This window comes from Anabrus simplex, chromosome 3 (genome assembly GCF_040414725.1).
Source record: "Anabrus simplex isolate iqAnaSimp1 chromosome 3, ASM4041472v1, whole genome shotgun sequence".
NCBI classification, from domain to species: domain Eukaryota; kingdom Metazoa; phylum Arthropoda; class Insecta; order Orthoptera; family Tettigoniidae; genus Anabrus; species Anabrus simplex.
Window position 1 is genome coordinate 271,038,115 of NC_090267.1, and position 14,908 is coordinate 271,053,022.

The 14,908-nt window shown below is 40.5% G+C and overlaps 1 protein-coding gene across 1 annotated transcript in view; it reads left to right on the forward strand.

Moving 5' to 3' along the window:
- Positions 1-14,908, forward strand: part of Sbf (SET domain binding factor) — an 851,001-nt gene that overhangs the window by 655,252 nt on the left and 180,841 nt on the right. The gene's annotated exons all lie outside the window — the stretch shown is intronic.

The following is a 14,908-nucleotide window of genomic DNA, read 5'->3' on the forward strand; positions in this document are numbered from 1 at the left end:
TAGTCTTACATGTGAGTTGTTGAGAATCTTAATTTTGTCTGGTTTGTTCTTGAGATCATTTAGTCTTATGTGTAGTTCATTAATACATACATCATCATTATAGGCAGTTATGCCTTTCATCATTCAGTCTGCAAGCCTCTGTGAATTTACTAAACGTCACCAAAATCCTCTGTTTGCAACTAGAGCTGTGGCCTCATTTAGTTCTATACCTCTTATCTTTAAAAACTGAGTCTACCATTGTCGTCTTGGTCTCCCTCTATTTCTCGTACCCTCCATAATAGAGTCCATTATTCTCCTAGGTAACCTGTCCTCCTCCATTCGCCTCACATGACCCCACCACCAAAGCCGGTTTATACGTATAGCTTTATCAAGTTCATTCCTAACTTAGCCTTTATCTCCTCATTCCGAGTGCCCTCCTACCATTGTTCCCACCTGTTTGTACCAGCATCATTCTCGCTACTTTCATATCTGTTACTTCTAACTTATGAACAAGATATCCTTAATCCACCCAACTTTTGCTCCCGCAAAGCAAAGTTTCGTCTGGGAGCTGACATTCTTCTTACAGAATACTGTTGATCGCAACTGCAAACTTACTGCTTTTTCAATCAACCTGACCTATCCTCAACCTGTACATAACTCTTGGTTTCATCATGTACCGTATTTTCTTGCGTTAATTAACACACTTTTTTGACGAAAAATAGAGGCGAAAACTTAGGATGCTTAAATTATTCAAGGAATTCAGCTACTTAAAAAATTACTTAAAATACATTTACATAAAATGATATAGCAAATATAATAGAAACGCAATTGGTTCAACTCATTTGTGGTTAATCGTCATTTGGCATAAAATTCCAGCGTGAGATTTTTTTCTGAAAAGGGAACATCATATCAGTTGGACACGTGGGTTTGAAGTACCGACACTGGAAAATATTCTTCCCATTACGAGCTGACTATACGATCTGAAGTGAAATAAACATGTAGGTACTAATAAAAGTACACTTCATCTAAGTACAAAACACTACATACCAGCAAAAAAAAGAAAACGGTCCAATACGAGAAGGGCCAGGCATCGAAAGGGGGACACCGGCTATATTTCCCCAAACCATTCTGTAACCGGGTTTTAGTGGTTACACGATACACAGTTAAAAAGGGAGGAAATAAATCAAATTACACGGTACCTAAAACCTCAACACACAACAAACACGGGATGGACTATGCCAATACACAAATAAATATCAGGTTGGGCAACTTGACAACTATCATGAGGAATGTGCAACGTGTTTGGGCAAATCTACGAGGCCCATAGAGATACGAAGGTTGCGGGTTTCCAGAAAAATCAACGGTGATCTTTGATTCAAGATATTATTTTCAAAATGAACGTTACATGGTAAGTTTCGAACAAAATTCATCTATCCAAACAGTCCAGTTACATAATTTACGAATACAAGATTAGATGTTGTTTGACAAGAGCTTTGGTATTAGGCCAAGCGGTAATATTTTCTTGCGTACTACCAACGGATTTTAACCATGGTATTGTAATGCGGAAGATATAGTAACATTTTTATTGGGTTAGTAATAAGGTTACTGAAAATATAGTAGAAATTTAGCATGGTGGTATATGTGTCCCTGGTGTTTTAGTTTGTTTAGCTCTATTCCTTTTGAAATTGTATTGCTAGAAACCAGTATCAGACTCTTATTAAGCTATAATGTGGAAGTTCAGATCAAAAACAGAATTAGGACTGAAATATACACATACGAAGAAATGTTAAAATTAATTAACTGTATAACAAAACTGAAACTGTTATAGAAAATGAAAACACTGAAAATGTAACCTGGACGCAAAAGTTAAGATTCAGGTTATGTATCTTTTTTGTCTAGTACTATTTACGAGGATGAGCGTTACGGCGAAAGTAAAGTTTATATTCATGATTAATGCCACTGATCCAGCGTAGGATCATTAATTTTATTATTAATTCAATCTGTTGTTTGCTCATTGAATAAGTAGTTACTTTCTTTTCAATACAATGTGAGAATAGTAACTGGCATATATTTATCTCACTTTAGCGTAAATACTTTTGTAGCAAGTTGTTATGAAGTAAAAGAAATATAACCTCCTTACATCCTCATTCCACGGACGAATCGCCACGAACAACGTCGTATACATTTACTCCATATGTGCGTCACGGATAGATGTGGAATAGAACCCACGCTTTTGACACGCATTTTAATGATTAGGAAATGTGTACTATCACCTCTAGTACCGTACCAACTATGAATTAGAAGGTAAAAAAATGTTACACTATAGGGACTCGAACCCACGAAAACCGGCACAGCAGCAAACGATGCTGCCCTAATGATCACAGCTACCCATGAAGTTTCATGTTGTCTGCTTGTGTGCTACTCATATAGTCAGTAGCAACAACTTGCTAGTTTGGGAAACCTTTAAGAATTCTGTGATAGCTGGACATGAGGCATGACATACTTTATAAATATATATATAGATTACGTTGTAACAACTTAATTTCGCCCAGCATCATGCAGATGTATATTCATCTTGATGTGTAGCCATCTTGATTCTTTACAGTAGCGTCCCCGATAGGAGCGAAGTCCCAGATAAGAACATTAACAGCCTCTCCAACTTTGGCATAGCTATACTCGAGAATATTTTCCCAGATTGCACATAAGCGGAAGTTGTAGTACGCGTTTTAAACCGAACTTCCAGATAAATGTCCAAACTGCCAAATAAATATATACCGCACTTTTATCTGGCTGTCGTACAGGCCCTTAGCATAATCCAATTCTACAATACAATTTTGGAGGTAAGAGGAAACACAAGATACAAATACAACTTTTAAATGAAAGAAAACGTGCTTTCTAAAAATCAGAGAAACAGAGTGGCAAGTAGGGCAAACTCCGATGTGATAATAGCAGCGAACATTAAATGTAAATTAAAGCGGAACTGAAATCAACTGTGCTTACCCCAAGATAGCCCATCCTGGGAGCGAGGTTACGCCGACGTGCGTCAAAACCCTGGACTGACGAGAGAACCAAAGACCACAAAATCCTGCCTCGCTCACTTAGAAAGGAAAGTCTGGCCTTGGTGTGATTACAGAGTGACCAATCGGAGCACAGGAGCTTGCCTATCGCCACCCAGATCCGCCAATTGTAACCCTTTACCCAGTCGCGATGTTTTGACTATGTTCCAGAACATATACTGACACTAATCTCGAACTTTCCATCTTCCAGAATTAGTAAGGACATATTTCTAGAATTGACAATCAAAAAAAAAAAAAGTGTCTCAACCTTTCTGGACTGTTCTAGCTATTACTGAACAATAATTTACAATCTAGTAGTTACTTAAGTAGGTAAAGGGAATACAAATAAAATGAAAATGAAAACCTACAACCTGTTTTTCAGTCATTGACTGGGTCAGGGATGTAATGAATGAAGCAGATATAGGCTGTTACTACGATGGGGTCGCCACTCCCAAAGTGATTTATTAATGACTGATAGATGCTATGAAATGAGAATGGAGAGTGTTGCTGGAATGAAAGATGACAGGGACAACCGGAGTACCCGGAGAAAAACCTGTCCCGCCTCCGCTTTGTCCAGCATAAATCTCACATGGAGTGACTGGGATTTGAACCTCGGTATCCAGCGGTGAGAGGCCGATGCGCTGCCGTCTGAGCCACGGAGGCTCACAAATAAAATATACTACAATAATATTTTACACCATACAGATGAATAAAATATTCAACCACAACATCTCACATCACACAGTAAATATTCCTTAAAAATGGACTCCGCATAGGTCTCACATTCGTATCCAATCACGTACGAGTGACGTGTCCATCCACCCCTTTTCTTGGATACGAACATGGATCCTTCGTGGAAATTTTACCTTAGGCATTTTTTTCATTTTAGAACAACATACAGTAAGGTGCAAGCTTTCTGCCATCACCTGTTACAGCAAGCATTGCAGTACATCGTTCTTCGCTTCTGGTAGTGTCTGATATAACTCGATATCCCTTTCTTATCGATTGTTTGACTTTGTGGCATATGGAAACTGATTGGCGTCTGACCTGTGGTTCCTTCACTTTACATTTCTCAATCACAAAGCTATGAAAATCAGTAAGACACTGATTCCATGTGCAGCAGCTATTTCTCATCCTTTAAAATACAGCATTTCATGAGAAATGGCATATCCAACGTTGTGTAACAAAATATATTTAAGCAGATCCTCCTCTACTTTTGGAAACTTGCCGCTGTTTGGTCCATGAAATTCTTTGTGAGACTTGGTCGCTTGAAGTGCACTTCTCTGTTACCGTGGTAGTGCACATTGCATTCGGACAGTGGATAATTGTGGCCCACTGCCCTATTCTGTATGTTTCAGCATAACTGATCACCGCAAGTTTATATGATGCAGTATTACTCAAACACTTGCTCACTGTGAACTAAGAAACAATATTGAGATCACATAAAACACATGTCCCATATCCTAAACACTCGTAAAATATGTTTGTATCAGACTGGGCTAGACCATCCCTAGTCACTTCTGGGCTGATTCTCTCACAGAACTAGTCCAGTGGTATTTCCTACCAGCTGATAACAGGACGTTGCCCAGTATTTGGAATGCCCGGTTTTGCAATAGGAAGGCTGCTACCTGAGTAGTTGAAATCTTTATTTCAAGACGCATCTGGAGCTGCGTGATAGATGTTCGAAGAGGTGGGTGCGTCAAATACATGAACATTTCTTTTTCTCCACTTTGGACCCAAAAATATTTGGATGCGTAAATTATGCAAGGGCATTAATTATGCGAGAAAATACAGTAATAGTTGTACTCGCGCTATGATGTCATCGGCACTTTATGTCTCACATATAATTTCGATTACCATTCTTGTGAATTAAAACTATATGTACCAGATGGAAACATTGTGGTACTACTGTACAAACTTAGTACTTGGGCCTCATGGAGAGCCCGCCCGATATCTTGTCAACCACAAGGTTCCGATGCACCACTGACAAGGAAACATCGGCAATGGTTAAGTCGCCGATCGCGATGAAACTTGGAAAACACATTGAGGTACACGTAAAAATGATGTCAGCATCAATTTTGGATGCCGACATTCATTAGGGCGTTAACTAAGGGTCCTAAAATTTGCGACATTTCAAGTTCCGCGCGAACAGTTATGAATACCTGCTGGCCAATGCTTAGCCAGCACACTGTCTGCTTTGTGCCACACCCCTGCACCTCCTCCCCTACACACCTAGTTCTAGTTTGCCACCGCACGTTTCCCTCCTCCCCACGCCTGCACATCTGCTTAGCTGTCGAAGAGAACCGGTGCTACACTTTGCGTACTCTATCAGCCTTCCTCATATCTCTCCTTTGTAATTTCCACATTGTATTCGTCAGTTTACATTTTCTGAAATGTTTATGAAAATATTTGCACCGGGCGAGTTAGCTGTGCAGTTAGAGGCGCACGGCTGTGAGCTTGAATCCGGGAGATAGTGGGTTCGAATCCCACTGTCAACAGCCGTGAAGATTGTTTTCCGTGGTTTCCCATTTTCACACCAGGCAAATGCTGGGGCTGTACCTTAATTAAGGCTACGGCCGCTTCCTTCCAGCTCCTAGGCCTTTCCTCTCCCATCATCGCCATAAGACCTGTCAGTGTTGGTGTAACGGAAAGCAATTAGCAAAAACAAAAAAGTATGATGTCTGTTGTTAATTGTGTTTTGTTGGTTTTCTTTTCACTATTTTTTAATGTTTCGAATAGACCAAAGATTGCTTTTGTTTACTATCAGTTACTGACGGGGAGTTTGCCCGATGTAATGTATACAGAGTCATTTATTGTGTTGCCTTGTAATTGTTTGTTGTTGTACCAGTTCGTACAATGGCCATTTAACTTTTTGCGTATGTAACTGCCATTACACCCAGAAGACTGTAGTGTGATACTTTAATATCGTTACTTGTTGAATACATAGACCTTGGTCAGCTATAACGCAAAAGTACCAGTAAAGTATGACTACAGGTCTGCCTCTGATTACTGTATATCTACTGCATGTATAAATGCACACCTTTTTTATTTATCAAGGCTTTTCTTATTATGTCAAACTTTACTGCATTCCATGTCATACTCATACCAAAGTTGCCTATGCATTAAATTGATTTATATTCGACAACCATTGCTGCAATTGAAACGCATTGTATCTGTCACTGCAAAACATAAATAAATTGTTCAGTATTAGCACAAATAAAAACATTGTACCTATAGGCTTATTCCTTATACCAGAGTACGCAATATGGAGAATACCAGTAGTTTCAAACTCTGAGTTTATAATTGTTGTTGTTGTCGTCCGCGATGTCGTTTCGTTATAACACAACTGATAGCGTACACAAAATGGGTGGGGGGGAAGGGGACATAAGATGATGATCTGGACCTATAACCAGGTTTTGATATCCTGAGGTACCGAATCTCATTACATTCATTGAGATCCTCTACCTGGGCACGTAATTTCTTTAAATAAAAAGGTATTTAACGTTGTTTAAAGGTGGGTTGATTTAATTTAATTCCATATGTATGTCCACTATAAAGGACTCTACCGACAACTTTAAGGCATTTGACCACACCCAGTGGTATTTAAACAGATTAGATGCAAGGCTTTTCAGGCGTTTGCTCTATTAACCAGCGTTTTGTCTTAGGTCTTACACTAGACTCATCAGAGTTGGATGTGTCAGACCCTACCCACTGACGCTGGGGTGTATGCAGGTGAACTTTTTTTTTTTTTTTTTTTTAATGCTTTCATTCCCCACCCTGAAGGGGTGGGGCGGGCCACCTAGAGGGTGTCGCCCTCTCTCTGGCCAAGAGATGCGGGCAGGTTGGGTAGATGTGAGGGAAGAAGGAGGTGGATAAGGACTTGAAGAAGTAGGAGATGGGAGAGGATTTGCGTCTTGTCTAAATGCTTGTATATAAGACTTTATTGATATTTTAGTGAGTTTTACAATTCGGACTGATGAATGAGGTGATACAATTCTTAAGGATGAGTATGATGTGCCTAAGTCGGTTGGACGTAGGGTCCGGGGTAGCTATGGGAGGTTAGGAACTGGAGGGTGGTGGTGATGTTATGGAGAGATAGAATGAGGAGGCGAAGAAGGTCGTATGTTTGGAGAGGTAGAGGGATGGGTCCAGTTGGGAGAGGGAATGGAGTTTGTTGTGGATATGGTGGAACACAGGGGAGGGTTGGCTGGGGGCGGTGGTGCGAATTGTTCGATGGTTGGCGGTTTCGTGGGGTTAGGTGTGGGGATTGGGAGGGCTCTACTCGATGGCGGCGACCATAGACTTGTGCGCCGGTACTGATGAGGTGCTGGGCGTCTTCTTTACTGGGCATCTGGAGGCGCATCATGAAAGTAGGTCCATGGCTGTTGTAAATTCTTATAGCTCTAAGTACATTGACTCCAGTTTTCCGTAGTTCTTGTATTATGTCTTGCTCGGTGACTTCTGGAGATATCCCACGTAGTACGCAGCTGAAGACGGCTGGTGGGGGCGTCTGTTGTTGGTTTGCTGGTGGTGAGACTGCGGCGTCCGGCGGAAATTGCAGTGGTGGGGTGGCTGGGGTCTGCTGGGATGATGATATCAGGCAGGATGATGACATTACTGGGGATGGGTGGGAAGTTGTGACGGTGGTGAATATGTCTGGTGAGGGGGTACAAGTTGACGGAGTTATGGTTGTGAGGGTAGTTGTTGTTGTTGTTGTTGTTGTTGTTGTGGGTAAGGTTGGTAGGGGCGATGGGGGCACCTGGATGATGGGGATGTGATAAGGGTCGGCTTTTATTTGGTTCAGGATGCATGGAGGGGTTGGCACCACTGCGTAGTTTTTATTATGGATATTTGCTCCGGTGGTGAACAGGCGACGTTGGGCTTCTTCTCTTTCTAGTTGGACTAAAACGTGAGTAGATGGTGCTGCGGTCTGACCGTCCTGTAGTCTGAAGGCGTTGAGAACTGGAACGTCGTCTGCTTGGAGGTCTTCATATATATGGTCTTCGGGAATGTTGAGTTCCACGCCAGGGATGAGGCAGTAGGTCATGATGAGGGTAGGCGACTGCCAACTAGGCGTCTGCCTGTTTGTGTTTATAGTGGGCCGACTGAGTGGGCGATTAAAGGTGATGGCCACCCAGCCGAAAAAGTTCGGGCGTGTGTTATGCGTTTTCCCTCTGCTGAGCTCCTCGCAGGTGAACTTATCAGAAGCCATTTTAAGAGGCACAGTCTGTTAACTGCATACGGAAGATAAATCTCCACAATGGAATTATTGCCCACCTAGCAATTCTGAATGGAAAATTCTAAGTTCACATGGAGGGAATTAGATATTTTTCACCAATAGAGCCTGTCAAAAACAGATCAGATGTAAGGCTTTTCAGGCAGCGTCAGTGGGTAGGGTCTGACACATCCCACTCTGACGAGTCTAGTATCAGACTTAAGACGAAACGCTGGTTAATAGAGCAAACGCCTGAAAAGCCTTACATCTGATCTGTTTTTGACATGCTCTATTGGTGAAAAATATCTAATTCCCTCAATGGGAACTTAAAATTTTCCATTCAATGGTACTTAACTCTAGAGTTGTACCCATGAATGTGACAACTCCAGAATTAGCAGGAATGAAAATATAACATATGAATAAAATATGGGTATATTAGTTTAGGTTATTTATTATCATTATGTGTGAAACGGAATGTTATTTAAAGGATTTCAATAATTACAGTACGAAAAGAAGCGAAGTATAGAGCCGGTCCCGTTCAACAGCTAAGCAGCCGGCAAACGCGGTGAGAAGGGAAACGTGTGGTGGCAAACCAGTTGGAGTGGGGAGGGGAGGAGCTGCATAGGTGTGTCTGCAGGCACGCAGTGTGCCGGCTTAGCATTGGCCAGCAGGTATTCATCGCTGATCGCGCGGAACTTGAAATGTCACAACTTTTAGACCCCTTAGTTAACGCCATAATGATTGTCGGCAGCCAAAATTGTTGCTGACATCTTTTTTTACGTGTACCTCAATGTGTTTTCCAAGTTTCATCGCGATCGGCGCTTAACCATTGCCGATGTTACCTTGTGAGAGATGTACATCCTTAGGTACTATGTTCTGGGTTCCAAATTCCACTGTTACCGCATCCATGCAAATGAGTTGAAGTTCTCTCCTCCTGCTGTACTATTAGCTAGTATTGAGTCACTTCGAAATTAGAGATGTGAACTGGTTTTTAATACATGAACAACATCTGTGGATGGACAGGACAAACTGGAGGAGGCTTGTGCACAACTGCACCCAGTTTGCTGGAGCGAAGAAATGATGGTATTGATGATGATGATGACGATAACCAAAATATTGCTAATAATTATAGACCAATTATTATCTGCTCCTCCCCTGCGAACCATGTGACCTTAAGGCTTGGGAGGCATCCCAGTGAAGCAGATAGCCGAGTCATACGTGCAACCATATTGGATGGGTATCTGTCGGTACACCAGACTAGCGAATGGTTCATCGAAAGTGGGGTAGCAGCCTTTCCGAAATTGCAAGGGCAGCAGTCTAGATGATTGACTGATATGACGTTGATAAAGATGTTAAGCTCCATAGGGAACCTGAAATATTTGTTCCGAATGAGTAAATTTATAATACCAATTAGTTTGTCCGTTATTGGTAGGGCCCGGATTTATATACACTAAAGAACTTGAAAATATGCATGCAAATATGCACTAAAAAGTTAGAATGTATGCACGGAAAATAAGGAAATATGCTCTTAAAAATATTCAATTTTATTCGTTTACCTATTTACAGGTTTCATTTATTGCAAAAAGAAGCATCACAATAGGTAACTAGTAGTCTTTCAATGTTTTCTGGAGACAAACTATGTCTATTGTCCGTCAACATGAGTTTATAGGCTGAGAATGATCGTTCTACATCAACTGACGTGATTGGACAGTACTTATACATGGGCACCAACGTTTCAGAGCATACATCTGGCAAGGATACCCTAGTTCCACTCAAGTATTGACTAACTTCATCTTCTTCAGTCCTGGTTTTGAATTCAACACCTTTTCCATCTTGCATTTAATCTCCCTAATTTCACCTGGAGTGGAATTCAATGAAGATGCAGCTTTCTCAATGAGATCAAGTGATTCATGGAGGGAAGTACCAGAAGATTCTAAGCTCTCAATGGCTCTTGGAAGTTTAGAAAAATATGCATGAACGAAATTCACATCTTGATATACAGTAGCAGTTTCAAACACAACTTTTGCATCACGGACACACACAATATGCTCATCTTCAATTTTTGTGACCACTTCTTTCACTTCATTAAAATTTTCCTGATAAAATGATGCTGCAGAATACCATGTCCCCCACCTAGTCAGGACAGGTTCAGGTGGCAAAGGAACTTCAGGTAGACAATCTTTGTAGAACTGGATATGAGCTGGTGTTTTCAGAAACAGTTTCTTCCCACATCCAATTAAATTAACAGCTGGAAGCTGTGTGCACAATGCGGTGTAATCCGTGCGCTAAACAGGTTACGTGTATGACTTTTGGATAAAATACTTGGAGGGCCTTTGCTACTTTCAACATACACGAAGTTGCATCTGTGAGCAGTACAAGCACTTTACAACAATTATTCTCAATTTCAGATGGCCACAATAGTCGCAGAGAATCATTTACAAATCTTGCTATTGTGCTATGGTTGGTTTTCTCTAGTAGGTGCTTTACAAGCAAGAAGATGCGGCTTACCGGGTTCTTCTGGATGTAATGTACCAACCACGAAATTTGCTATGTAACGGCCACGTGAATCCGTTGTCTCATCCACCGATATCCAGACATAGTTCCTTCCGATATCAGAACGGATCAATTCCAGTGTAGATTCATATAGCGGAGTTAGGTAATTTTTCCTAAGAGTTGATTCATCTGGTATTTTTTGATTTACACAATATTTCTCGAGAAATGATCGCAGAACTGGATTGTTTAATTTATTCCATGGAATGTTGCTGCATATGAAAGTCCTGCAAAGATCATTTGAAAATGTATGAAGAATACAGGACTTGGGCTTTACCTGCATAAGTAGTAGTTGTTGTGATGTGCTCTTCTTCCCCTCCATTGTTTTAATATGTGAAGTTGTTTTTGAATGCTGTTCAAGCTGAAATTTTTTTTCACATTTCACTTCCTTTGAGCAAACTTGACAGTACACAATGAACCATCTGTTGAATAGTCCCTATTACCCGACACCCACTGATAGAGCAAATCTCTTCTCTTACTCTTTTCCTTAGGCATTTTTAGAAACTAACACTTTTAAAAATGAGATGCAGGGCATTAAAATGGAACATAACTAGTGAACTGAAGATACTTCTGTCCTGACCAAGTGCCCAACCCCCTGAGATTATTATCTGCTGTGGTAGAGAAAGGAATTCATGGAAGTCCAGCCTGCCTACCCACACCTAAACTACGTGTTGCCATTGTCAGTTGTGAAAGTAAAGTGCCGTTACACAGAGAGTCGAAAATACCAACCAGTGAGGGATGCACATAAAATAGGCAACTAGGCAATGTATAAAACAGATTTATTTTAGTAATTCTTGTAATTGTTCTTAAATTCCGATATTATGTACCGGAATATACTGTTACAACTAGAATATGCACTAACCCTTAAAATATGCCAAAATATGCAATTGCATATTGCGCATATGCATTTTTTTTTAAATCTGGGCCCTAGTTATTGGACATGATAAATTTTCCAGCTAACTCACTCCTGGTTACCAGCGTTTCACCCCAGTGTGCTAAGTTGGGCTCATCAGTTGGTAAATGGTACATCTACCAAGACCTATGGCTTGTGCATACCGTGCATACCACGTAAGCTACTTGGAGCCACCGGCAGTGCCAATGCACTATGAGAGACTTCGTCTCATTTTCAAATTTAATACCTGCCTGGCCATCAGATGATAAAGATGATGATTCCCATAGGGAACCTCCAATATTTGTTCTGAATGAGTAAATTTATAATACCAATTAGTTGGTCCGTTATTGGACATTATAAATTTTCCAAGCAACCAGGAATGAGTTAGCCTGTACAGCTGGGTGGAATGACTATTGAAATATCTGCAGAGAGCAATCAATTAAATATTTGGGGGTTAACCTTTCTGTGCAGCTGAAGTTTGATCCTAATTCTATAATTCAGAACCTGGCTGACAAACGTAACATTTTATCAAATTACTTACTCAAGTCAGAACAGAAACTGTTAATTATCTTTAATTATATTTCGCCAGTTTCTGTATATCTGTTCCAAAACGCTCCATTAAATCAACTTCCCTTGAAGTTCCTGGTAGATACTAATAAGATAATCAAAAGTGCTGTTGAAGAAATTCTTTTTTCCTCGTGAAACACCTGATGCAATGCTATATACAGCAAGAAAATTCAAGGGATTAGGTCTATATTGTTCAAAATGGGAAGCATATCTGTAACACCTTAACAACTGCTAAACCATACTTAAAACCAGAAATCCTAGGTCCAAGTAGTCCATGAGAAATAGAGGATGTAGGATGCTAAAGGGTTTGTAGTGTCACCTATTCAATACATTATGAATTTTTAAACATTAGGAATTTATTATTATTATTTCCTATTGAGACATGTTTCGCCCTTCATTGAGGGCATCATCAGTCAAAGCACCTCCTCAAGGTACAAATCAGGCACCTGTTTGGTAATTAAATTGCAAACACTAAGATACAAGCTTAACATGTTACAATGGGAAAGTAAAGAAAAAAAAGAAAAACATGTTCAGTGATGATACAGTTATTAAACAATATATGTTCATAGACACAGTAGTCGGCACCAATGCGTAAAATCACAAGGTATTTAGCAGAGTCCAGCAGTGGTGGTTCGAAGAATAATCGACACTACTCTATTAGGAAACCACAGGAAATTATAAAGCTTATATACATATTTACATGGAAACAGATAGGGGAGAAAGGGTATAAAGTGTCTGGTGTCAATGTTCATACAGTAATTACTGCCAATGGTTGGACGATTACAGGTTAACAGGGTAACTATACAGTAATTTTACAATATCCAATTGAACATTTGAGAAATTACAAGCTTATAATACATATTTACAAGGGAGCAGCTTGGGGAGAAATGATACAAAATGTCTGGTATCAAGTGCATCCCATCGTTTTAGCCGATGGTTGATGATTGCAGCATTAACACTATCAGTTATATGCAGAGTGGTCCAACCTCGGTTTATAACCATAGGGAGCAGGGAAAAATATTCCACCATTTATTCAAGAATGTCAAATGAGGTTCTATAGGCGTAGTTATACTGGAAGTTGTCTGGTTGAAGTCCCAGGTTCATGAATATGGCTCAATAAGTACGTTCAATTTGGTTAGCATGGACGGAGACTCATTGGGTGTCATTGAGTACACGGTGCATTGTGAATGGCAACAATGACGGCAGTTATTTTATTGATAATTGGATTTACAGGGAATATGTTGCAGGATAGAATTTTATCACTTTATAGTTCTGTTAACTTCATGTAGCTTTTATTAGTATGTGAAAACTTCAGTGTGAGATGCTAGTGAGACTTTAAACTGATACTATTCCGTAAATGAAAACATAGAGGACCTCGAGATGAAGTTGTTGTTTTGTGCTGCTGGGCTGGTGAAATAGAATGGAGCTGCTTATGGTATAATCTGCAGTAGAGTGATTAAATGATCAAGTACATTACTACAGAGTCGGACTGTCATAGCTGGGACGAGACATCTTCTTTGACTGTTTGTGAAGAGGAGCCGAAGTGGCACGCTATGTTCGTGCCAGTGCGCGCTGGATTCTAGCGTGTTGTTAAAAGTTGTGTTGCGTGGAGAGGAAGTTATCTGTAATTGAGATGTTATTATTAAATTGGTGTGTAAAGAAAAGATCTTGATAAGTAAAGAAGAGTAAATGTTGTGTTACATACCTGATGAGTCACTGAGAAGCTACTTGTTGGCGAGTGTTGATTGACTATGCAGGAGGCTCAGACGATATTACACGCATGTGTTTGGCGTTTGGCGGCGGGGGTTGGAGACCTTCGGGAGGGAGGAGCATGGGCGGAGTTCATGCACAGAGGAGAGTTTGACGGTATTGAGGGAGGTAGAGTGGAGGGATGAGCTTGTAATGTGTTGGGAGTGATGGTTAATAAGGTGTCGAGTTGAAAAAAGAGGTGGGGGGGAGTGTATGGACTCGAAAATTACGTGGATAGTGTTGATGTCTTTTTTCTATTGCAGTTGAGATGATGTTTACTTGTGTTGGGTGTTGTTGTGTTTTTGATGGTCATGTGGTTTTTATTTCTCGTATTGTATCGATGGGGTCGTAATGGAGGGGGAAGCGCTTGGGTGGGAGGAGGTATGGGCTTGCTCTCATTGCATGTGAGGGAATTGGTTGGAATGGGGAAGGTAGGGGGGATGGGGGTGACTATCAACGTGCTGGGAGAGTTAGTTCATGTGTTATTAAAGATTTTAGAAAAGTTATTGCCTTGAAAATTCATTTTTTTGTAGCAAGGTGGGAATTTGATCATAAAGGAGTTTTTTTATATCTATTATCTCGTTGAGGTTTTTGTCTTTATTGAAGTGTTGGTGTAGAAAGATGTATAGATTCTCGAATTCAGTCATTAGTTTGCCTTTCTCAACTCTTTAGGATTTTTAAGTCTTGTTCTATTGTGGTGAAGTGGTGGCCAGTGTCCCTCATGTGGGTACTCATTGCGGAAAATTTATTGTGTTTTTGGGCATTATAGTGTTCTAAATATCGGGTTTGGAAGCTTCGGCCAGTTTGTCCGATGTACGAGCAATTGCATTGTGAACAGGTGAGTCTGTAAATACCTGAGCCTGCATAGCGATTATTTCTTAGGTTGACAGAGTTTTGGTT